Here is a 27,049-nt window from a genome sequence, read left to right as displayed (position 1 = left end):
TTATTAATCATTGGTTCAAGTTGCATGTACTTAGAAAATATATTAGACGATCTAACACAGCAACATCCTTGGAGATCATATAGCGATGTATACTTTTGTACAGATTCAGAAATTCTCAGATGTGTACACCAGGGAGAAAAACAATTCAGGTTTCTCCCATTTAAATATCCGCCATACTTACCGCGAACGTGAACGCGGACACTTTATGATTTCTGATTGGCAACTGTGCAATGAAAAGGTCCGTTATGTTCGGAACTATTGATCTTAAATCGATGCAGATTTTCGCGGTTTGTTAGCTTCATTGAATGGATCCTAGTATTGTCTTGATAAAATCCAACGTGATAATGATACCACAATAGTAAAATCTAGACCGACTCTTGAGCATCAGAGCATCTCCTTCAGAACCGAAGGCGGATCGACCTGTAAGGTCACATCGCCATCTAATTGGGAGCAAAGTGTCCTGGTTAGAATGCATCACCTGTTTAACTCACACAAAGATCTTTCTGTAAAGCCGTCCAAAAAAAAACGGCAAGTTAAAGTTCAGGTTTCCAACTTTCCAGTGTCCTGCCTTTGTTGCGCTGAATAAATGTAACACTAATATCGATTTCCATGAATCCTGTTTCACAGTCCCTGCTCCTGCACCCAGCCCTAATTCGAACTCCAATCCAGCCTCGGGCAAGTGAAGAACAGGAAGGAAGCTGAGTTTAATTGCTGCATGGTTTCAATTGCCGTTAATTCATATTTCTCTCCTCGAGCCACAAGTTTCCACTATGCGACCCAAATCTTCTGAAGTTGCATCTCTGAAATTAAACTATGTTGGGAACAGCTGGTAAATGGGAACTATTCGTCGAGAGCTAACTGACGACATAATGTGGCGAGGAGTAGAGTTTCTAATGAAGTTCCACGCTAATGAGGTCAGATTGTTCCATGTTGAACCATGAGGGCGTGCAGCTCATCCAAGCCACATATGTACATCTCCAGCTGTTCCACCTGGGTGGGAAGCAACTCCTAAGCACAGCATAGAATAGGCAATCCAGTGCTAAAGTTAAATTAGTGCTTAAAGAATCCTGCTATATATGTACTCAAACTGATTACCTGCACAATATATTGTGCCCTTGTGTGCATGCGGGCAGTGGGACCAGGCTTTCCTGTGCAATTCACTGATCACCTTAGGCATATGCGAACTAGCAGCTGGTCCACGCATGTGCAGTAACCCACAATTGCCGCTGCAGTTCAGCGTGGGCCAAATTGTTCAGCTCCGGAGGAGAATAGCCTGCATGGGATCCGTGCTGGCCAGCAGTGGGGGAGGGGAGAAGAGAATACCGAAGGGAGAGAGATAATCCTAGCGAGAGGGGACGAGAGATAAGTCGGGAGAGGGAGCGATCAGCTCTGGGACCCCAAATATGTATAATATATATATTAGTGACTTGGAAGAAGGGACTGAATGTAACATAGCCAAGTCTGCTGATGATATAAAGATGGGAGGAAAAGCAATGTGTGAGGAGGACACAAAAAATCTGCAAAAGGACAGAGACAGGCTAAGTGAGTGGGCAAACATTTTGCAGATGGAGTACAATGTTGGAAAGTGTGAGGTCATGCACTTTGGCTGAAAAATTCAAAGAGCAAGTTATTATTTAAATGGAGAAAAATTGCAAAGTGCCGCAGTACAGCGGGACCTGGGGGTACTTGTACATGAAACACAAAAGGTCAGTATGCAGGTACAGCAAGTGATCAGGAAGGCCAATGGTATCTTGGCCTTTATTGCAAAGGGGATGGAGTATAAAAGCAGGGAAGTCTTGCTACAGTTATACAGGGTATGGGGGGGGCCACACCTGGAGTACTGCGTGCAGTTTTGGTTTCTATATTTATGTAAGGGTATACTTGCTTTGGAGGCAGTTCAGAGAACGTTCACAAGGTTGATTTCGGAGATGAGGGGGTTGTATTATGAGGAAAGGTTGAGTAGGTTGGGCCTCTACTCATTGGAATTCAGAAGAATGAGAGGTGATCTTATTGAAATGTATAAGATTATGAGGGGGCTTGACAAGGTGGATGCAGAGAGGATGTTTCCACTGATAGAGGAGACTAGAACTCGAGGGGTCGTATGGCCTACTCCTGCTCCTATTTCCTTATCTTAGAATAAGGGGCCGACCATATAAAACTGAGATGAGGAGAAACGTCTTCTCTCAGAGGTTTGTGGATCTTTGGAACTCACTGCCTCAGACAGCGGTGGAGGTTGGGACATTGAATACATTTAAGACAGAAATAGACTGTTTCTTACACGATAAGGGAGAAGGGGTTACGGGGAGCGGGTGGGAAGTGGAGCTGAGTCCATGATCGGATCAGCCATGATTGTCTTGAATGGCGGAGCAGGCTCGAGGGGCCATATGGCCTACTCCTGCTCCTATTTCTTATTATCTGTGACCATCGACATGATTAACCTAAGCTGCTAAACTCTAAAGCAGCTGAAGAGAAGAAACACTCAGTGGTGAAATTCGACTGCGGCAGAATGCAGAACAATCGGTTACACATTTTCCGCCAGTCTATAGGTGTCGTCACGTATTCAGTTCAATCGAAGTATATGTAAAATATGAATGCATCCAACTATTCAAATTACCTGCACAGGAACAAATATAATTTATTTGAAGATCCTAATGGTCTGAGGATAAATGGAAACATGATGTCAGATGAAAGGAAAATGTCTAACATTTAAATTATTCATTGTTGTGAGAGCCACTGAGTTCTCCTGTTCTGTCAAAAACAATCATTTTAAAAATTAGTGATAAGCCATTTAGGATGGAAATCAGGAAGTTTCTTTTCACATAATGTGATGTTGCCCTAAACCTTCACACCATCCAGCACCAGTGCACTGTGGCTGCAGTGCATATCATCGCGAAGAAGCACAACAGCATTTCGCCAAGACTCACAAACCCGCGACCTCGACCAGCGAGATAGACAGTGGCAGCAGGCACATGGGAATATGAGCAGCTCCACGTTCCCCTCCAAAATACACACCACCCTGACTTGGAAATATATTGTCCGTTTCTTCATCGGCACTGAATCAAAACCTGGAGCTCCCTCCCGAACAGCACTGTGGAATTACCATCACCACACGGACTGCAGCGGTTCAAGAGGGTGGCACACTAAAGGGGCAATTAGAGATGGGCAATAAATGCTGACTGCGGCAGAATGTGGCAGAATTGGACACCATTCCACAACATCGAGGATACCCCAGGAGGGGCAGGAATTCGGCAGGATACAGAATACCCCAAGTGGAGGAAAGATAGAAGAAACAGAGGATACCCCAGGAGGGGCATAAATTAAAAACTGAGAAAATGTTGGCTGGAAAGGACTTATACACGAACTATGCTGCACTAAATATACTGGTAATAGTGCAAGGGAACTCGTCTTGCTCGTATTATCCTGTAAAAAGGTGTAACCGACGTAAGAGGCAGGCCCGAGCTCGTACTAGAGTTAAAACATTGAATAAAGGCAGAAATGACTTACTTAGTATAACCTTGATGGGAAAGTCAATAGGTAGATCCTGCAGCTCGGGAAGACGCACTACCCAGGCGAAAGCACAACCCTGGAAGGTCACCCAAGAGGGATTAATTGGGAAATACCTTATCTTGGGCATATAGCCAAGGGCCATTCGGGGGGAAATGTAAGGGATAAATTGTCAGGATACAAATAGGTGGTCAGAATTATGGTGAAGGTAGTGAACTTATCAGTAGTAGGAGGGTCTGTATGATTGCCGATGTATGTAACACTTGCTGTTGGGGAGGAGTTAAACGAATATGGCAGGGGGATGGGAACCTATGCAGGGAGACAGAGGGAAATAAAATGGAGGCAGAAGCAAAAGATAGAAAGGAGAATAGTAAAAGTGGAGGGCAGAGAAACCCAAGGCAAAAAACAAAAAGGGCCACATTACAGCAAAATTCTAAAGGGGCAAAGTGTGTGAAAAGGACAAGCCTGAAGGCTCTGTGCCTCAATGCGAGGAGTATTTGGAATAAGGTGGACTAATTAACTGTGCAGAAAGCAGTTAACGGATAAGAAGTAATTGGCATCACGGAGACATGGCTCCAGGGTGACCAAGGCTGGGAACTCAACATTCAGGGGTGAGAAGGGGGATTTAATAATGGGAAATGTGGAAATGGCTGAGACCTTAAACAATTATTTTGCTTCGGTCTTCACAGTGGAAGACACAAAAACCATGCCAGAAATTGCTGGTCACAGGAATGTGGGAAGGGAGGACCTTGAGATAATCACTATCACTAGGGGGGGGGGTAGTGCTGGACAGGCTAATGGGACTCAAGGTAGACAAGTCCCCTGGTCCTGATGAAATACATCCCAGGGTATTAAAAGAGATGGTGGAAGTTATAGCAGATGCATTCGTTGTAATCTACCAAAATTCTCTGGACTCTGGGGATGTACCAGCGGATTGGAAAGCAGCTAATGTAACGCCTCTGTTTAAAAAAGGGGGCAGACAAAAGGCCGGTTAGTTTAACATCTGTAGTGGGGAAAATGCTTGAAACTATCATTAAGGAAGAAATAGCGGGACATCTAGATAGGAATAGTGCAATCAAGCAGACGCAACATGGTTTCATGAAGGGGAAATCATGTTAAACTAATTTACTGGAATTCTTTGAGGATATAACGAGCATGGTGGATAGAGGTGTACCGATGGATGTGGTGTATTTAGATTTCCAAAAGGCATTCGATAAGGTGCCACACAAAAGGTTACTGCAGAAGATAAAGGTACGCGGAGTCAGAGGAAATGTATTAGCATGGATAGAGAATTGGCTGGCGAACAGAAAGCAGAGAGTCGGGATAAATGGGTCCTTTTCGGGTTGGAAATCGGTGGTTAGTGGTGTGCCACAGGGATCAGTGCTGGGACCACAACTGTTTACAATATACATAGATGACATGGAAGAGGGGACAGAGTGTAGTGTAACAAAATTTGCAGATGACTCAAAGATTAGTGGGAAAGCGGGTTGTGTAGAGGACACAGAGAGGCTGCAAAGAGATTTAGATAGGTTAAGCGAATGGGCTAAGATTTGGCAGATGGAATACAATGTCGAAAAATGTGAGGTCATCCACCTTGGGAAAAAAACACAGTAAAAGGGAATATTATTTGAATGGGGAGAAATTACAACATGCTGAGGTGCAGAGGGACCTGGGGGTCCTTGTGCATGAATCCCAAAAAGTTAGTTTGCAGGTGCAGCAGGTAATCAGGAAGGCGAATGGGATGTTGGCCTTCATTGCGAGAGGGATGGAGTACAAAAGCAGGGAGGTCCTTCTGCAACTGTATAGGGTATTGGTGAGGCCGCACCTGGAGTACTGCGTGCAGTTTTGATCACCTTACTTAAGGAAGGATATACTAGCTTTGGAGGGGGTACAGAGACGATTCACTAGGCTGATTCCGGAGATGAGGGGGTTACCTTATGATGATAGATTGAGTAGACTGGGTCTTTCCTCGTTGGAGTTGAGAAGGATGAGGGGTGATCTTATAGAAACATTTAAAATAATGAAAGGGATAGAAAAGATAGAGGCAGAGAGGTTGTTTCCACTGGTCGGGGAGGCTAGAACTAGGGGGCACAGCCTCAAAATACGGGGGAGCCAATTTAAAACCGAGTTGAGAAGGAATTTCTTCTCCCAGAGGGTTGTGAATCTGTGGAATTCTCTTCCCAAGGAAGCAGTTGAGGCTAGCTCATTGAATGTATTCAAGTCACAGATAGATAGATTTTTAAGCAATAAGGGAATTAAGGGTTACGGGGAGCGGGCAGGTAAGTGGAGCTGAGTCCACGGCCAGATCAGCCATGATCTTGTTGAATGGTGGAGCAGGCTCCTGGGGCTAGATGGCCTACCCCTGTTCCTAATTCTTATGTTCTTATGACTGGATAAGTTATGTGTGGGAAGAATCTTCCCGATGTTGGGGAAGTCCAGAACCAGGGGACATAGTCTTAGGATAAGGGGTAGGCCATTTAGGACTGAGATGAGGAGAAACTTCTGCACTCAGAGAGTGGTGAACCTGTGGAATTCTCTACCACAGAAAGTTGTTGAGGCCAATTCACTAAATATATTCAAAAAGGAGTTCGATGTAGTCCTTACTACTAGGGGGATCAAGGGGTATGGTGAGAAAGCAGGAATGGGGTACTGAAGTTGCATGTTCAGCCATGAACTCATTGAATGGCGGTGCAGGCTCGAAGGGCCGAATGGCCTACTCCTGCACCTATTTTCTATGTTTCTATGTTCTATGATAAGAGTCCACAAATCAACATTACTTTGGTGATAACAATAAACCTATCGAAGATGTTGAGGAGTATAGCTCCTCTCCAAAACCTGTATAAAGTATGCTTGAAAACTCTTGTATTTCGGCGGTTCCACGACGGAACTTCCCGTGCATCGCTCGTATAAAACTGTTTGGACCTGCGATTTCGTGTGTTCACTTCCGTGGTGGATGTAGAACAGGAGAAGGGCGAGGTATTGATTAACGATATCAGTTAATTCACCCAAAGGAGAGAGGCATCATGTTACCCCAACAGACGGGTGAGGTATTGATTAACTATATCAGTTAGTGCACCTTGAGGGAGAGAGTTCTCCTGTTACCCCAACAGACGGGTGAGGTATTGATTAACTATATCAGTTAGTGCACCTTGAGGGAGAGAGTTCTCCTGTTACCCCAACAGACGGGTGAGGTATTGATTAACTATATCAGTTAGTGCACCTTGAGGGAGAGAGTTCTCCTGTTACCCCAACAGACTGGTGAGGTATTGATTAACTATATCAGTTAGTGCACCTTGAGGGAGAGAGTTCTCCTGTTACCCCAACAGACGGGTGAGGTATTGATTAACTATATCAGTTAGTGCACCTTGAGGGAGAGAGTTCTCCTGTTACCCCTACACAGGACATTTGGAAAAGCATAATTTGGTCAGGCAGAGTCAGCATCGATTCATGAAGGGGAAGTCATGTTTGACAAATTTACTGGAATTCCTTGAGGATGTAATGAACAGGGTGGATAAAGGGGAACCAGTGGATGTGGTGTATTTGGATTTCCAGAAGGCATTTGACAAGGTGCCTCATAAAAGATTACTGCACAAGATAAAAGTTGACAGGGTTGGGGGTAATATATTAGCATGGATAGAGGATTGGCGAACTAACAGAAACTAGAGAGTCGGGATATATGGTTAATTCTCAGGTTGGCAACCAGTAACTAATGGGGTGCCGCAGGGATCAGTGCTGGGACCCCAACTATTTACAATCTATATTATTGACTTGGAAGAAGGGACTGAGTGTAACGTAGCCAAGTTTGCATCGAAACAAAGGTGGGAGGAAAAGCAATGTGTGAGGAGGACACAAAAAACATGCAAAAGCACATAGACATGCTAAGTAAGTGGGCAAAAACTTGGCAGATGGAGTATAACATTGGAAAGTGTGAGGTCATGAACTTTGCCAGAAAAAAATTAAAGAGCAAGTTATTACTTAAATGGATATAAATTACAAAGTGCTGCAGCACAGCTGGACCTAGGGATATTTAGAAACATAGAAACATAGACAATAGGTGCAGGAGTTGGCCATTCGGCCCTTCGAGCCTGCACCACCATTCAATAAGATCATGGGCGAACATTCCCTCAGTACCCCTTTCCTGCTTTCTCTCCATATCCCTTGATCCCTTTAGCTGTAAGGGCCATATCTAACTCCCTCTTGAATATATCCAATGAATTTGCATCAACAACTCTCTGCGGCAGGGAATTCCACAGGTTAATAACTCTCTGGGTGAAGAAGTTTCTCCTCATCTCGGTCCTAAATGGTCTACCACTTATCCTTAGACTGTGACCCCTGGTTCTCGACTTCCCCAACATCGAGAACATTCTTCCCGCATTTAACCTGTCCAGTCCCATCAGAATCTTGCATGTTTCCATGAAATCTCCTCTCATCCTTTTAAACTCCAGTGTATAAAGGCCCAGTTGATCCAGTCTCTCCTCATATGTCAGTCCTACCATCCCAGGAATCAGTCTGGTGAACCTTCACTGCACTCCCTCAATAGCAAAAATGTCCTTCCTTAGATTAGGAGACCAAAAGTGAACACAATATTCCAGGTGAGGCCTCACCATGGCCATGTACAACTGCAGTAAGACCTCCCTGCTCCTATACTCAAATCCCCTAGGTATGAAGGCCAACATACCATTTGCCTTCTTCACCGTCTGCTGTACCTGCATGCCAATCTTCAATGACTGATGAACCCTGACACCCAGATCTCGTTGCACCTCCCCTTTTCCTAGTCTGCCGCCATTCAGGTAAAATTCTGCCTTCGTGTTTTTGCCCCAAAATGAATAACCTCATATTTATCCACATTATACTGCATCTGCCATGCATTTGCCCACTCACCTAACCTGTCCAAGTCACCCTGCAGCCTCTTAGCATCCTCCTGACAGCTCACACCGCCACCCAGTTTAGTGTCATCTGCAAACTTGGAGATATTACACTCAATTCCTTCATCCAAATCGTTAATGTATATTGTAAATAGCTGGGGTCCCAGCACTGAGCCCTGCGGCACTCCACTAGTCACTGCCTGCCATTCTGAAAAGGACCCGTTTATCCCAACTCTCTGCTTCTTGTCTGCCAACCAGTTCCCTATCCACATCAGTATATTATCCCCAATACCATGTGCTTTGATTTTGCACAGCAATCTCTTGTGTGGGACCTTGTCAAAGGCCTTTTGAAAGTCCAAATAGATGACATCCACTGGTTCCCCCTTGTCCACACTACTCGTTACATCCTCAAAAAATTCCAGAAGATTTGTCCAGCATGATTTCCCTTTCATAAATCCATGCTGACTTGATCCGATACTGTCACTGCTTTCCAAATGCGCTGCTATTTCGTCCTTCATGATCGATTCCAACATGTTCCCCACTACTGATGTCAGGCTAACCAGTCTATAATTACCCGTTTTCTCCCTCACTCCTTTTTTAAAAAGTGGTATTACATTAGCTACCCTGCACTCCATGGGAACTGATCCAGAGTCGATAGACTGTTGGAAAATGATCACCAATGCATTCACTATTTCTAGGGCCACTTCCTCGAGCACTCTGGGATACAGACTATCAGGCCTTCAATCCCATCAATTTCCCTAACACAATTTCCCACCTAATAAGGATTTCCTTCAGTTTCTCCTTCTCACTCGACCCACTGTCCCCTCGTCCCTTCGGAAGGTTAGTTGTATCTTCCTTTGTGAAGACAGAACCAAAGTATTGGTTCAATTGTTCTGCCATTTCTTTCTTCCCCATTATAATTTCACCTGAATCCGACTGCAAGGGACCTACGTTTGTCTTTACTAATCTTTTTCGCTTCACATATTTATAGAAGGGTTTGCAGTCAGTTTTTATATTCCCTGCAAGCTTCCTCTCGTACTCTATTTCCCCTCTTAATTAAACTGTTTCTCCTCCTCTGTTGAATTCTAAATTTCTCCCAGTCCTCAGGCTTGTTGCTTTTTCTAGCCAATTTATATGCCTCTTCCTTGTTTTTAACACTATCCTTAATTTCCCTTGTTAGCCACGGTTGAGCCACCTTCCCAGTTTTATTTTTACTCCAGACAGGGATGTTCATTTGCTGAAGTACGTCCATGTGATCTTTAAATGTTTGCCATTGCTTATCCACCGTCAACCCTTTAAGTATCATTTGCCAGTCTATTCTAGCCAATTTACGCCTCATACCATCAAAGTTACCTTTCCTTAAGTTCAGGACCCTAGTTTCCGAATTAACTGTGTCACTCTCCATCTTAATAAGGAAATCTACCATATTATGGTCACTCTTCCCCAAGGGGCCTCCCACAACAAGATTGCTAATTAGTCCTTTCTCATTACACAATAGCCAGTCGAGGATGGGCAGCTCCCTGGTTGATTCCTCAACATATTGGTTTAGAAAACCATCCCTAGTACACTCCAGGAAATCCTCCTCCACCGGTTTGCTGCCAGTTAGGTTAGCCCAATCAATGTGCAGATTAAAGTCACCCATTGTTACTGCTGTACCTTTATTGCACACATCCATTATTTCTTCTTTGATGTTGTCCCCAACCTCACTCCTACTATTTGGTGCTCTATACACAACACCCACTCGCGTTTTCTGCACTTTGGAATTCCGCATCTCCACCCATACCGATTCCACATTATCCAGGCTAATGTCCCTCCTTACAATTGCATTAATTTCCTCTTTAACCAGCAACGCCACCCAGCCTCCTTTTCCTTTCTGTCTATCCTTCCTGAATGTTGAATAGCCCTGGATGTTGAGTTCCCAGCCTTGGTCACCCTGGAGCCATGTCTCCGTGATGCCAATCACATCGTATCCGTTAACTGCTATCTGCGCAGTTAATTCATCCACCTTATTCCGAAATTTCCTCGCATTGAGGCACAGAGCCTTCAGGCTTGTATTTTTTAAACACACTTTGCCCTTTTAGAATTTTGCTGGAATGTGGCCCTTTTTGTTTTTTGCCTTGGGTTTCTCTGCCCTCTACTTTTACTATTCTCCTTTCTATATTTTGCTCTGCCTCCATTTTATTTCCCTCTGTCTCCCTGCATAGGTTCCCATCCCCCTGCCATATTAGTTTAACCCCTCCCCAACAGCACTAGCAAACACTCCCCCTAGGACATTGGTTCCGGTCCTGCCCAGGTGCAGACCGTCCGGTTTGTACTGGTCCCACCTCCTCCAGAACCGGTTCCAATGCCCCAGGAATTTGAATCCCTCCCTGCTGCACCACTGCTCAAGCCACGGATTCATCTGAGCTATCCTGCGATTCCTACTCTGACTAGCACGTGGCACTGGTAGCAATCCTGAGATTACTACTCTTGAGGTCCTACGTTTTAAATTAGCTCCTAGCTCTCTAAATTCGCCTCGTAGGACCTCATCCCGTATTTTACCTATGTCATTGGTACCTATATGCACCACGACAACTGGCTGTTCATGCTCCCTTTTTAGAATGTCCTGCACCCGCTCCGAGACATCCTTGACCCTTGCACCAGGGAGGCAACATACCATCCTGGAGTCTCAGTTGCGGCTGCAGAAACACCTATCTATTCCCCTTACAATTGAATCCCCTATCACTATCGCTCTCCCACACGTTTTCCTGCCCTCCTGTGCAGCAGAGCCAGCCACGGTGCCATGAACTTGGCTGCCTTCCCCTGATGAGTCATCCCTCTGAACAGTACCCAAAGCAGTGTATCTGTTTGGCAGGGGGATGACCGCAGGGGACCCCTGCACTATCCTCCTTGCACTGCTCTTCCTGCTGGTCTTCTATTCCCTATCTGGCGATGGACCCTTCACCTGCGGTAAGACCAACTCGCTACACGTGATACTCATGTCATTCTCAGCATCGTGGATGCTCCAGAGAGAATCCACCCTCAGCTCCAATTCTGCAACGCGGTCTGTCAGGAGCTGGAGGCGGATACACTTCCCGCACACGTAGGCGTCAGGGAGACCAATGGCATCCCTGATTTTCCACATAGTACAGGAGGAGCATAACACGTGTCCGAGCTGTCCTGCCATGACTTATCCCTTAGATACACTTAAATTGGCAGCAACAATGCTAAATGTTACTTACTGATATCGAAAAGCAAAAGGAAAAACTACTCACCAATCACCAGCCAATCACTCACTCCCTTGGCTGTGATGTCACCTTTCTGTTTCTTTCTACTTCTTTTTGCCTTCTCCCTGTAGCTGCACAAGTCACGCCTTTTATAGTCCTCTCGCCGACCCCGAACTCAGGCCTCAGTGACCACGAACTCCCGCTGCCTCTCACGGCCTTTATAGGCCTCTCGCTGATCCCAGACTCAGGACTCAGGGACCACGAACTCCCGCTGCCTCTCACGGCCTTTATAGGCCTCTCGCCGACCCCGCACTCACACCTCAGCGACCACGAACTCCCGCTGCCTCTCGCGGCCTTTATAGGCCTCTCGCCGACCCCGGACTCACACCTCAGAGACCACGAACTCCCGCTGCCTCTCGCGGCCTATATAGGCCGCTCGCCGACCCCGCACTCACACCTCAGCGACCACGAACTCCCGCTGCCTCTCGCGGCCTTGATAGGCCTCTCGCCGACCCCGGACTCAGGCCTCAGCGACCACGAACTCCCGCTGCCTCTCGCGGCCTTTATAGGCCTCTCGCTGACCCCGGACTCAGGCCTCAGCGACCACGAACTCCCGCTGCCTCTCGCGGCCTTTATAGGCCTCTCGCCGACCCCGGACTCACTCCTCAGTGACACGAACTCCCGCTGCCTCTCGCGGCCTTTATAGGCCTCTCGCTGATCCCCGGACTCACACCTCAGCGACCGCGAACTCCCGTTGCCTCTCGCGGCCTTTATAGGCCTCTCGCCGACCCCGGACTCAGGCCTCAGCGACCACGAACTCCCGCTGCCTCTCGCGGCCTTTATAGGCCTCTGCTGATCCCCGGACTCACACCTCAGCGACCACGAACTCCCGCTGCCTCTTGCGGCCTTTATAGGCCTCTGCTGATCCCCGGACTCACACCTCAGCGACCACGAACTCCCGCTGCCTCTCGCGGCCTTTATAGGCCTCTGCTGATCCCCGGACTCACACCTCAGCGACCGCGAACTCCCGTTGCCTCTCGCGGCCTTTATAGGCCTCTCGCCGACCCCGGACTCAGGCCTCAGTGACCACGAACTCCCGCTGCCTCTCGCGGCCTTTAAAGGCCTCTCACTGACCCCGGACTCAGGCCTCAGCGACCACGAACTCCCGCTGCCTGTCGCGGCCTTTATAGGCCTCTCGCTGACCCCAGACTCACACCTCAGCGACCACGAACTCCCGCTGTCTTACGCGGCCTTTTATAGGCCTCTCGCCGACCCCGGACTCACACCTCAGCGACCACGAACTCCCGCTGCCTCTCGCGGCCTTTATAGGCCTCTCGCTGACGCCGGACTCACACCTCAGCGACCACGAACTCCCGCTGCCTCTCACGGCCCTTATAGGCCTCTCACTGACCCCGGACTCAGGCCTCAGCGACCACGAACTCCCGCTGCCGCTCGCGGCCTTTATAGGCCTCTCACTGACCCCGGACTCAGGCCTCAGCGACCACGAACTCCTGCTGCCTCTCGCGGCCTTTATAGGCCTCTCGCCGACCCCGGACTCACACCTCAGCGACCACGAACTCCCGCTGCCTCTCGCGGCCTTTATAGGCCTCTCGCTGACCCCGGACTCACACCTCAGTGACCACGAACTCCCGCTGCCTCTCGCGGCCTTTATAGGCCTCTCGCTGACCCCGGACTCACACCTCAGCGACCACGAACTCCCGCTGCCTCTCACGGCCTTTATAGGCCTCTCGCTGACCCCGGACTCACACCTCAGCGACCACGAACTCCCGCTGCCTCTCGCGGCGTTTATAGGCCTCTCGCTGACCCCGGACTCAGGCCTCAGCGACCACAAACTCCCGCTGCCTCTCGCGGCCTTTATAGGCCTCTCGCTGACCCCGGACTCACACCTCAGCGACCACGAACTCCCGCTGCCTCTCGCGGCCTTTATAGGCCTCTCGCTGACCCCGGACTCACACCTCAGTGACCACGAACTCCCGCTGCCTCTCACGGCCTTTATAGGCCTCTCGGATAGAATGGCAGAGCAGGCTCCAGGGGCGGTATAGCCTGCCCCTGTTCCTATTCCATATGTTTTTATGTTCTTATTAGCAATAATGGCTGAGAAAATATCAAATTAAATTCATAACCCAGAAATTAGTGCCTACGGTATTACGCTTTGGAGCATTAAGCTATCCGAATAACTTCTGTCATATTGCCAATTAAACAGAGTGATCAGCTTCTTGAAACCATCAAGTAATGGTTGCAGTTTATATTCAATACTTGATATTCAGATGACATTCCTTGTTCTGTTTTGGCATTCGTCTTTTAAAATAAATAGTGCAGTGGCTTCCGTCAAACAGATGAATGTGAAAGAAGAAGTTTCAACATCCAGGCAGCAATGGCCTGTCTTTGAGTCACTTGTTTCGTTTTGCCACAGAGGTACTTATAGTAACTCACTAAAACAGCAACAGATTCGCTGTGCATAGGAGTTTCTGCCGCCGTTGTTGACTTTACTGGTTTGGTAAGTAATCCCGGTTATACTGGACTCCTCTTGGTGGACTTCTTTATCCGGGTCTTTGCAGAACGAGGAAGGTCCTCGGGTCGAACTGTTGGTCACTGAGCAGGTTAACAACGCTTCGCCTCCTTTTATTAACTCATTACATGGCCTGATTGAGAAATCTGGAATTGACACTGGGACTCCTGGCAATATATCCACTTGTTAATTACTTTGCTTTGGTTGAAGTTGTCACGTCAGTTTTAAAGTCAAATCGGACTCTCATCGTAATTAAGAGCCTGGTCACTGAGATCACCACACCAATATTGGGCGCCCGTCTCCCTCTTCTACTTTAGCAGTAGTTAGAGGTAATTGAGGAAAGTGCGATTGTGGAACGTTACTGAGTCCTCATGCAGCCAACCTACTATCTCTGGTCCGGTTCTGATTCGTACTGACTCTGCTCGTCAAAGGCAGGAGTTCTGCACTATCCCCGTGCCATTGCCACTAATCTAACTAAAAGCAATGGTGTCCAACTCCTCCACTCTACGTGGCAAATCTTAACCTCCAGCACTCGTCATCAGAAAGAAGTTCCAAGCTCTGCACTTCCCGTCTTTAGTGATCATTATGCATTGATCATCCATCCTTATATATTTCACATTTCGACAAAAAACCTTCCCCTATTTACTTTAACCTCACCCTTAACTTTAAAAATAACCAGTGCTAAATGACATAGCTGCTTTGGTTACTCTTGCAATATTTTTCACAGTCGTTCAAGTTTCACCTGAAGAATAAATGTATCCATCCCAGTGACATCCTGTCCGTTTTGTATTATTTTAAAGTTCTCTTTAGAATTGACGCCATAAATTGCACGCAGTGATTGAGGCCAAATGAGTGTGCCGTACAAACATACATGTCTTTATTACTCTGGTTTTCTATGTATCGATGTATTTACTATGTTACAAAGTATGTGTTAAACATATAGGTAAGGCCCACTTCGAGACTGGGAAATTCCTGTGTGAGAATTTGTTAGGAATAATGTGGAAGAAAGATGATAATTGCAGTAAATGTTACTGACGTCTGACTGAAACTGAAACCGGATTTCTCGGTTTTTTCACCTCACTGTTCAAAGTAAATCCCCCAACCGTCCGGCCGAGATGTCTGCTTGATATAATAGTTGTGGTCTTTCGCTGAAGTGAGAGCTTGTCCATCTTTATAAAATTCATATCTCACAGAAGAAGGGGGGCAAAATATTTCAACCAAACAGGCGAGTTTAAAATGTTGGCCCTCAAATAACTGATGGTCAGACTCAGCCCTCAATGTAGGTTTGGAGAAGACCTCTACAACATTGAACACCATTTGGATTTTCCATCTAAAACATCGAACACAAACTTAAGAATTTGTGTTTGGGTAACAAATGTTAATGATCAGAACATGGAAATCCCGAGAACACCTCAGAGAAGGAGTCTTTCAATAATCATTGATTTCGCTCTGCTTACAGGAACATGCACTCTGGGATACTGACAAAGATATCACCTGAGATCTGAGCAGCTGCTCTTATGCAGTCTAATTTACATTTTACCCACTAGTTTTCAACTATAAAATATTTGGGGGACAATATGTGGTTGGATATTTTATGATTAAACACACTGCTAACTTTCCCCAGGTTCTGCTCGGCGATGATTCAGTCAGACTGAAACACATCCAAATCTGTTTTTAAATGTGGGAGGGTTTCTGCCTCTACCAACCTTTAAGGCAGTGAGATTTAGACCCCCACCAGAATCTGGGTAAAGACATTCCCACTCATATCTCCTCTAAACCTCCGACCAATTACTTTAAGTCTATTTAACGTGCAGCAAATTCGATACGGAGCATTCCACAGTGTTGCAGGAAGCTAATATTAGCCACTTGCAATGCATAGTGTTCTTCATAGTTTGCCCCTCTTACAAGTGTGGCGTATGTCAAATGTATGGATTAGAAACATAGAAACATAGAAAATAGGTGCAGGAGTAGGCCATTCGGCCCTTCGAGGCTGCACCATTATTAAATATGATCATGGCTGATCATGCAACTTCAGCACCCAACTCCTGCCTTCTCTCCATACACCCTGATCCCATTAGCTGTAAGGGCCACATCTAACTCCCTTTGAATATACCCAATGAACTGGACTCAACAACTTTATGTGTTTGAGCATTCCATAAGTTCACAATTCTATAGTGCAAAAGTTTTTCCTCATCACAGTGCTAGATGGCTGCGGGTGTAAGGGGTTTTCACAGGGTTGTTGTGCCTTGGGTGTCTCTCTCTGGCCTTCTGCCCTCACAGCTTATGCCTGGCCTGTGAGGTACCCTGAGTGCTGCAAGAGCACCCCTGGAGAGACTGTGTCCACAGCTTATGAAGGGGGTTTTGAGACTTTTGCGTCCCCACAGCTTATGCCTAGCCTGTGAGGCACCTGTGAGTGTCAAACACTCCTAACCCCTTCTTCCCGAGCCTGTGACACACAGTTGAGCGTTTTCGAGGCGCTCCTCGCTTCCCTTACACTGTTCTGACATACGACTCACGATCAGGAGATGTAATACAATAGAACTGAGACAAGGTGATTCCAAGAGGAACTTTAGGCTTCCAATTTATTTGACAAGGTGTAACTCAACAAACAGCAATACACCAACAAAACAATCCCCCTAAATCCCACTAAACGGACACAGCGAAAATCTTTACACTAGTTTAGCAGTAAAATGCCCAACCTCCCACCTTTCCTGGCCTAACTGAGTTGGGAGTTCTGGGGACCAGAGGTTATACTCACTACTGTGCCTTCTGCAGTCTGGTGGTTTGTTTCTTCTATCTTCAGTGTCTTCAGACACTGGTTTTCCTTCAGTGTCGAGAGGCTTGCTGATTGTGGTTGTTGGATGACGAGGGCAGGGAAAATCATCACTTCCTTTTTCACTGCGTCAGAAACCCCTTTTTTATAGTCAGATTATCCAGTCCGCCTCTCCTGCTGAAGTCGATTCTTCTCATTGGTGGACTTTGTGATTTTGAAAAATGCAGCAGTTTTAGATTGTTTTTTTTTTCCACTGATGTTAACCTACTCAAGGTTTGAGTGGGTGTTGATTGCATTGGCCTCCTGTAGCCATTGTGCTAGTCTGGCCTGAGCCAGATATTTCTATGCCTGATGAAAAAGGTGTTGGAATATGTATGTGGCATTGTTTAAATGCTAATGTTTTCAAGGGGCAAGTTTCGAGGGTATACAGTTCCCAGACAATTTGATTAGTTCCAATGTCCAAACTGGCCCTTTTGATATTCACAGCACAGACTGATCCCACAGCCCTTTTCCTTCTGGGTAAAATGAGGGGTTTTTTGTCCTCCCCTACATAATCCCCCATCTGACACAGTCAGACACCACTCGAGTGTGTCAAAGTTCAGGGTGGTGAGAAAACCCTCGGTCTCCCAAATTGCCCAACTTTCCCCAGTTTAACTCTAAACTGATCCCGTCGATATATATCGTAATTCCTTTTAACGCGGTACTAAACACAGAAATCCAACAGGTTACAATACACGACAGCAACATACATATATGTACTTAAGGTTACAGCAGTAATTGTACATTGAGTCTCATTTCAGTCTTAACCGTAAAACAAAGAAACCTGCCCTGCAAACTCCCCAGGAGCCATGTATGAAAAACGCAGTCATCCCTGGGAATAACAAAACCGCCTAAGTGTCGCGGTCAAGCTTTGTTTACACACCTTGAGTGTTTAGCAATGGCTCTCCTGGCTGTGTAGTAGCCTGAGGAACTGCGTTCTTTTTCTTTTTCTCCTGAGCTTACAGCTTGTAACCAGCAGATAAGCTACAATCAGGAGTTGGCCGATTACTAAGGCATGCGATCCCACCCGGATCCATGCAGGTATGTCTGCCCGTGTTCCCAAATCCCACCATGCTGGGGGTTTAATCTGGGCAATCTCCCCTGCTAGAATTTCAGTTTTCTGCTCCATGGTGTAAAACTGTTTTTGAGACAAATCCACTGCCTGGAGGAGGGCTGTAAGTTTCTCAGGTAGTGGGGCAATGGGATAGCCAAACTGGGCGACATATTGTTGTAGGTGGCTGAGGTTGTTTTGTACCGTGAGGTGAATCGTGGAAGGTTCAGGGATGGGTGTGATTCTGGTGTGTGCCACTTGAACCTCTGCCCCAGGTTTAAAGCAAAAGCTGCTGTACGGAATTGGACACCACCTTCCTGGTCCGTGTTCATACCGTTGGGCACTTGTGGTGACACAATATGTCCCACCGCCTACATATGCTACCTGTGGAGGCATGTGGTTAGGGGCCATTACCTCCATTGTACAATTGATAGGCTCTGCCCCAGCAGTGCTGAACCCGCATTGTGGCCTTGCAAAAGCGTTCAAGTGCTGGGGGCACAGGATTACCTGTGTTCCCCTGCTCCGACAACCCGAGAGGTCTGTACCTGTCACAGTGTGCTCCCACATTGTGACATAAGGTGGGACCTCTTGGAATCGAACATGCACCCCTCCACGAATGACTCCCACATTCTCCACTCGGTACAGGGGTGCTGGTCGTGGGGACGCCCCCATCACGGGCATCCTGACCACCACACCCATGGTGGTATGGTTTGACTTTCCACAGTCCACCGGTACCGGGTACACTTCCGACGCTACACGAAGTTGGCAAGGACTCAAAACATTATCATAAGGGTGCAGTGCTGCTAAGTGCTGGTTGCTGATCCAGGAGGGGACCTGTCCCTGTCTCAGATCCTCGAGGTTACTCTGTCCCTCTCCCAGCAACCAGGCCCCATAGAGCACGCACACCTCATTTTGGGCGGCTTGATCGGAGGCGTTTCTATCCTCCCGAATCAAGGCGTTTACAGCCCTGGCCTGTGCCTCCAATTGAGAGATAATCTCCTTTAAGTGAACTGTCATTACCACCTCTTGGTGGAGCGCGGATCCCACGACGGTATTCTCGTCCCCCAGGACTTTGTGCAGCTGATTCTTTAACCCATTTATCTGGAGGGCCAGCTGCATGTTATCCAAACTGTTTATGGCGGACGCCCCGGTGTTAAACCCCGTAAGAATGTCATTTAACGTGCCGCGCCTCTGCCTGCCCGGTTCAGCCCTATCCCACTGTTTATACAAGTCTGTCACACTGACATCCCCGAAGTCCAGTTCATAGAACTTCCGGAACATCTCCCGCAGCAGAGCCTGGTCTAACAGCTCGGTTTCCCGGGGACACCACGTGGGTAGGTGGACTTCTGTCAGATTCAGCACCACTGATGTCACCGTGCAGTGTACCCCCTGATAAAGTCGTTTCTCGGTAGGGACCAACACTAAACCATTCCCCGGCTCCCTGGTTGTTGTCGGGCCCTCGTGTGGGACGGTGGGCTTGGCCGTGGGTGGGGGCTTCCTTTCCCGAACTACAAGTTCGGTGGCATTTACTGGTACCCGGGGATTGGGGGTCACACACGCCTCCCCGCTGCGATCCCATCCCACCCCATCCCCGACATCCTGCCCCCACCTATAGAAAGCAATGGAGACCCCCTCTGAACACACGCGAGTGGATCCCCACATACACAAATAAATTCCTTGGTCGTACGCCCACCATTTCTCCCAGCACACCGTGACCCCGCCAGATGACCCCATGATGGTTCGGTAGGTATCATTATCCAGACGTTCCCAGTCCGAGTGTCAGTCTCCCACGTCCCTCTTGAGCTTTCTGAGCCACCACCACCGTCCCAGAGGTATGTCCCCTTGGCAAGTTAGGCATACCTTCCTGCCTTCTGTCACTCTCACTCTTGAAGTGGCCACAGTGATCTCCGGGCAGGGGATGGAGGTCTCTCCGTAGGTAAAGTCCTTATGGTTGGAGTACTTGGTGGAGTTCGATCCCAACCACCCAGGCCATCTCCCCTCGTGGGAGTAGGTGACCCGACCATCCACCACCGGAGTCCCTTCTCCTGTGGTCACTGTCGGCGCTCTGCCCCCGGAGCATCCGAAAACCAGGGAGTCCTCGGTGTCCCCTCGGTGCCCGGTGCAGATTCTTAGCGATACCAGCATCACTAACGTCCAGTAGGGAGGTGTTGACATCTGAAAGGCAAGAAGAACATGGCCTTGCCTTGAGAGACCTCTCCAGGCTCGGCCCGCGTAACATGTTCCAAACATAAAATGCTGTACCCAACCGTCACTGCCTTACCTAAACACATATACACACAACACAAAGTAACAAAACAGGAAGGGAAAATATACACACCGCCACCCGTCCCCGGGTGGCCAGGCTACATCCTGTCACTGTACAGGCGTCGTCGACCACTCGGCTGACCGTACCCTGGGGACCAGGATGCCCTCCGCTGAGGGGCTCGTATAGTCCCCCTTAATGAGACTTGTGCTGCCCTCCAAGGCCCTGCCGAGCCCCGGATAATCGGTGGGAGACCCTTGCTAGCGCAACAGAGCACCCTCCCTGTTGTCTTTCGCCTTCTCGGTCTGGGGCGGGAGGCTAAGTAAACAGGGTACCACGGTGCCCTGGGCTGTGGCACTCTGTCACTCCTCCTTACTGTCGGTGCAGAGTCCCACGTTATGGGCTGCAATGCCATCTCCTCCACCTCTTGGGCTAGCCCCAGCTGATCCACCATGGGAGGTTCAGCTTCCCCTTGGACCTTGCTAATGGTAGAGCCTTTCTCCCTACTTCTGTTAGTGGGCTGGGAACCTCTACCCAGTGGTGGGATAGCCTTACAGGAGCAGTGAACCAGCCCCGGCTTTAGAGCTTCGGGGCCCGCTGCCTCCTCCGGAGCCTCCAAATCCACCTGGGCCTGTTCCTCCCCCAGTGCCTCATTCCCTTCCCTCGCTCATCCCCTCTGTTTTTTTACCTCTTTTGGGGTCAAACAATTTACACTGATTAATGTGATACCACTTCACCCGGCGAGGCAATCGAACCGCATAGACCATAGGGCTGGCCTTGTCGACTATGTTGTATGGTCCCATATACAGTGGTTCAAATACCCCGACCCGAGCGAAGCTTCTCACCATCACCTGGTCCCCTATCTCCCATTCGTGGTGTTTGCTGGGTTCTAGCAGCAATCGGTTACTCTGATGCTGTCTGCCCATGTTACTAGCAGCCTGCCAGTGAATCTGTTTCAGGTGTTCAAACAGGTTCCTGACAAACTGGTCCCGGTTCACCTCTCGGAGCTGCCCTTCGGTGAGAACCGGCACCAACACATGCACTGGGGTTCTCATGATCCGGCCCGTCATCAGCTCATGGGGTGAGTACCCTGTGCTCTTTGACTGACTGGCCCGGATTCCCATGAGGACCAACGGTAAGACCTCCACCCACTTGTTCGGTGAGTCTCCCGTCTCCTTGCGCAGCCTTTCCTTTAGGGTCCGGTTCAGGCGTTCTACGGGGCCTGAGGACTGAGGGTTGTAGGCCACATGCCATTTGGCTCTTATCCCCAGCACCTTTAGGGTGGCCTGCATCACCTGGCCGGTGAAGTGGCTTCCTCGGTCGGACTCCACGATTTGAGGTAGACCCCACCGAGAGAACACCTCCCTCACCAGGATTTTTGCAGTCCCCACCGCGGGAGCTGTTCGGCAAGGGAAGGCTTCCACCCACTTGGAAAACACATCCACCAGGACGAGGCAGTATTTATAACCTCCCTGGGCGGCCGGTAGGGGTCCGATGTAGTCGATCTGGATCGACTGCCATGGTCCCTCTACCCACCTGACGTGTCCCATAGACACCTTCCTTTTCTGAGGGTCTGGGTTGTTTGCAGCACAGACCAGACAGCCCGCACAGAAGTCGCGGACGTCTTCCCAGAGGTCTGGCCACCACCCTGCCTTTTCTACCCATTGCCAGGTAGATTCCGGCCCAGGGTGTCCCGCACCTGGACCCTCATGGGCCAGCTGAAGGAATTCCCTCCGGTGTTGTGGCGGCATTACCCATATGTCCCCTTTAAACAACATGCCTTCCCGCACAGCAATATCTACAGCACTGTAAGGGCCCTCAGCCTTTTCCCCCTTTTAATAGCAGCCAAGGCAGCCTTCAGGATCGGATCCTGCATCTGGACTACTTTAAGGTCCGGGGCCACAGCTGCCCCTACGCTCCCTTGTGTCCCTGGCTTGCTTCTTGCTGCTGCTCTCCTGCCTGCCTCGTATGGGTCCCATGGGTGACCTGTGCGAGCACCTTCCCTTGCCAGCAGGCCTGCCTGCTGGTTACCTTCCCCCCGTGGCTCAGTTTTGGAGTGGGCCTTTACCTTATGGATATATACATCCCCGGTTTCTCCCACTGCAGCCACGATCTTTTCTAGCAGGGGTTTGGTCACAAGGGGCTTCCCATCCACAGAGGTGTACCCCCGGCGTGACCAAATCGCCAGATACTCTGTACACCAATTGCAAGTGAACATGCTGTCCGAGCAAACCGTGTATGGGGTAGGGAATTCCTCGGGGTGTGTGACCACATACATCACCGCCGAGAGTTCCGCCTGCTGGGCGCTCAGGGTGCATGGGAGTTTAAGAGCCAAGGCAATCCCTGCCTTGGGATCCCAAACTCCGCAGCCCGTGAGTCTTGTACCCGCGGACACTGAACTGGAGCCATCAACGTAGATCTCGTGGCCTGTGGGGTGTTTCCCTGCCCGAAATCCAAAGTTAATGTCCCATACCCACTCCACAGAGCATCGATGCGGCTGCCCTGGATAGATTAAATTTGCTGAGAGCCTGGGCTCGCAGAGGCCCTTGACCTTTAAAGTAATTTGGGAGAGGAGGAGGGTCCAGCGAGTGATTCTAGCACTGCTCACTGTCCCGTCCTTAATCCTCCCGTCCAACAGCATCTGTGTCGGGGTATGATGGGTGAGGAGTGTAATGGGGGATATTCCGGTAAAGATCAGAGCTCTCTATACTGCCCAGTGGGTGGCAAGCAAGTGCCTCTCACAATTGGAGTATCCCTTTTCTACCTCCGTGAGGACCCTGGAGGAGTACACCACTGGTCTCAGCTGACCGTTTCACCCCTGGAGCAACACTGCACTTAAGCTGTCACCACTGGCTGCCACCTCCAGGAAGAATTCCTCCCCCCCATCAATTGCCCCGAGGGCTGGTGCTACCTGCAGGTCTCTCTTAAGACGGACAAATGCTGCCTCACAGCCCTTGTCCCATTCCCACTCGACCCCCTTATGTAGGAGTCTGAGCAGAGGGGCGGCAGTGGCTGCATAGTCCTCGATGAAGTCCCTACAGTAGCCAGTGATTCCCAGGAAAGACCTTACCCCCGACACATCCCTAGGGACAGGGAGTTCCTGCACTGCCTTTCTTCTAGCCTCATCAATGGCCCTTTCTCCTGCCCTTATCGTCAGGCCCAGGAATTTTACTTCTCCTAGACCTATCTGGGCTTTCTTGGGGTTAACTTTAAAACCCCCTTCCTTCAGTAAGACCAGCAGTTCGGCCAGCAGTGGACCGTGTTCCTCACTGCTGTCTGTGAACAACAACAGGTCGTCCACATACTGGACCAGCTGGTGTGGCTGGCTGAACCTGTTAAGCAGTTCGCCATGCATTGGTGAAAGGTGCTGGGACTATTATGAAAGCCCTGTGGGAGGCAGCTCCATGTATACTGCTGTTCCCGGAAGGTGAAGGCAAACTTGTACAGGTCTTCCCTCCGTACAGGGATAGACCAGAACACGTTGGATATGTCCAACACTGAACGTGGTTGTGGATGCAGGGATTTCCCCGATCAGATCCACAACCGTCGCTACTGTGGGGGCACAAGCTGGGATGTTTTTATTGAGCACCCTATAATCCACCGTAGCCCTCCAAGAATTGTCCGGTTTCCTAACCGGCCAAAGCGGGGAGTTGACATGGGTGGCTATGGGTCTCAAAACACCCTGCTCGACAAGCGAGCTTAAAGCTGTCTCCAAGTCTGCTTCTGCCTCTCGGGGAAAGCCATACTGCTTTTGCGGGCGGGACATGGGATCCCCATCTATTCTAACCTCCACTCCTGTGACTCTCCCACAGTCGTGTTTATGGGTGGCAAATGCTGCAAGATTTGCTTGTACATAGGCCCGGTACTCAGCCGGGGTGTTACCGACCAGAACCTCCAGGTCGTAACCCCCTTTTGGCTTCATTGTACACAGAGTCCCTTTTCCCTGTTTCTGATCAATAACCATGACTTGTCCCTCTGCTCCCGTGCCCACTGTGCCCCATAGACAGTGATTCCTCAAGTCTACTAGGATCTGGCGAGCGATGATAAAATCAGCCCCCAAAATCCCTTTTCCCACCTGCTCCCAGTTCATCAGGACGCACTTCCATTGTGTTTGGAGTGCTCCTCAATGAACTGTGAGCGGGACTGAGAAAAACCCAGCCTTCTCATTACCTGTGAACCCACCTAGTTGATACGGCACCCCGTTTGATAGAGGTGAGGTTGTGGGGTCCTCCGAATGGACTATGGTGCTGGAAGCACCAGTGTCCAAAAGGTAGGTCCCCAATACACCCTCAACCTCCATCTTGACCCAGGGTCGTCCCCAGGGGTCGTATTCTAGTGGACACAGGTATACAGGCTGGGTCTGGGCTAGTCACGGCCTCTGTACTGGCAGGGTTGCTGGTGCTTCCCTGCCTGTTGCCGTGGCTACCTTCCCAGTCCCCTCCAGCACTGTCCTCACTGCAGCTACTATCTGGTCAAGGGATGGTGAGGAGCTCACTCCACTTCCCCCACTCTGGGCAGCTCCTGAAGGACTTCTCCCCCATATCTCTTTACTGGGCTCCTGCAATCCCTTTTAAAATGCCCAGCTTTCCCGCACCCGTAGCACACTCCCTCCTCATCAGACGAGCAGCCACCCTCCTGGTGCCATTCCCTTTTGGGAATCGAGTTGGGTTTTACTTCATTTACCCGACCTTTGGAGGTTTTCTCCTCCTCCCCTCCTCCATTCCGTTGGACCAGTGCCAATTGCCTGACCACTGCTTCCTCGGTGAGGTTGGGGTCCCGGGAATCGAACCACAGTTCTGCCCTGGCCTTGAGCCGGGGCAAGCAGTTTGCCCCCAGCATCCTCAGCCAGCGGCCAGTCTGTACCGCGGAAAGATTCGCCCGGTCGAGGAGCTCCCCACAGGCTGCGTGGTATACCACCCACAGCCTGTCCACAAACGCCTGCGGGGTTTCCCCTGCGAGCTGCCTTGTCCTTTCGACCCGTTCGAAAGGACTGCCGTCATCGAAGCCCATAGCCTCAAGGACGGCCCTGTGGCCCTCAGTAAATGTACGCTGTCCCCTCCGGCATTCTGCCGGTAGAGCCTGGTACAATTTGGTGTCCAGAGAGAAGAGCAGCAGCTTGGCTGTCTCTTCCTCGTCGCACCCATTAATTTCCCCGGCCTGCATCACCTCCATGAAGTGGATAGACGGGTCCCCACTGCGAGTGAGTTTGGCCAAATGGGCCACCATGGCCCTGAGTGATTGAACTCCATGGGGAATAATAAAGTCGCTCTCCAGCGCTCCCTGACCTTGGCCACCTCCCTGTGGAGGACCGTACTTGTGCTGCCTGACCGGGCACATCCGCCCTGGTTCAGGATCTTTCTGCGCTGGTCCCTCTACCTCCGGCTGTCCCACCATAGCCGGTGCAGCAGACAGTGCCTGGTCTCCTGATCCAGCCTTTAACTGACCCTCGGCTGGAGCCTCACATCCCTGCTGCCGAGCGGGACACATTGGTCCTGCCCCCAGCCCTGGGTATGCTACTACCTGCGTGCCCCACTCCTCCTGGTACCCCACCGGACAAACCACCGGTGCCTCAGGAGGTGGTCGGGCGCCTCTTGCCTTTGGGTTCTCCTCTACCCCCCAATACTCTCCTTTGTCCCCTGTGGACCCTCCGGGTCCTATCAGGGCGACCATCCCCTTTGCCTGGGATAGAGCATGGCTGAGAGTTTTAATCCTCTCCTGGCAGGGACCGTGATCTGCAAACTCACTGCGACTGGCCACTTTATAGGCTGCCTGTACGTCTTTTAATTCATTCTTCAGTTCCCACATTTTCTGGGTGTACCGAGAGTTCTGTTCCCGGAGGGACCCCTCACTTCCCTTGGCCTCAGTGACCTGACACTGAAGATAGTCCCGGCTATTTCGGAAGGTCTCCTCCAACTGCCGGTTCCTTTGCTGCTCCCCAGCTAATTCGGTCAGCAGGTTGTCCCCAACCACAGCCCGGATAGCAGAGAGCTCCTCTGATTTCTGAAGACTCTGTTCCAAGTCCTTCACCCGCTGGTCGAGCTTTCGGACTTGGCGGGTGAGGCAGATAAGCCAGATGGCCTTTTCCACCCTGTGGTTGTGGTCTTTCCCTGCTGTCCACTGAGCAGCAGCATCCACTGGGCGCTCTGCCCGAGTGAGGGCTTGTACCCAAGGTTTGGTGAGGTTCACCTTGCCACAAATGTATGAGGAAATTCTCTCCTCCATTTTAGTTTCCTCTCTTATCACCTCATCTGTTATATTAACATCTCCTGTTTGCTTATGTCCTGCCATGGTCGCCATGTTCTGTAAAGGGTTTTCACAGGGTTATTGTGCCTTGGGTGTCTCTCTCTGGCCTTCTGCCCTCACAGCTTATGCCTGGCCTGTGAGGTACCCTGAGTGCTGCAAGAGCACCCCTGGAGAGACTGTGTCCACAGCTTATGCCTGGCCTGTGAGGTACCCTGAGTGCTGCAAGAGCACCCCTGGAGAGACTGTGTCCACAGCTTATGAAGGGAGTTTTGAGACTCGTACGTCCCCACAGCTTATGCCTGGCCTGTGAGGCACCTGTGAGTGTCAAACACTCCTAACCCCTTCTTCCCTAGCCTGTGACACACAGTTGAGCGTTTTCGAGGCGCTCCTAGCTTCCCTTACACGGTTCTGACATAAGACTCACGATCAGGAGATGTAATACAATAGAACTGAGACAAGGTGATTCCAAGAGGAACTTTAGGCTTCCAATTTATTTGACAAGGTGTAACTCAACAAACGGCAATACACCAACAAAACAATCCCCCTAAATCCCACTAAACGGACACAACGAAAAT

At 49.6% G+C, this 27,049-nt stretch overlaps 1 protein-coding gene across 1 annotated transcript in view; it reads right to left on the bottom strand.

The window, feature by feature from the left end:
* LOC139242168 (probable G-protein coupled receptor 139) overlaps positions 1-27,049 on the bottom strand; it is a 147,768-nt gene that overhangs the window by 101,585 nt on the left and 19,134 nt on the right. The window lies entirely within an intron of this gene.

Source organism: Pristiophorus japonicus, unplaced genomic scaffold (assembly GCF_044704955.1).
Source record: "Pristiophorus japonicus isolate sPriJap1 unplaced genomic scaffold, sPriJap1.hap1 HAP1_SCAFFOLD_124, whole genome shotgun sequence".
Taxonomy (NCBI): domain Eukaryota; kingdom Metazoa; phylum Chordata; class Chondrichthyes; family Pristiophoridae; genus Pristiophorus; species Pristiophorus japonicus.
This window is presented reverse-complemented; position numbering and strand designations above follow the sequence as displayed.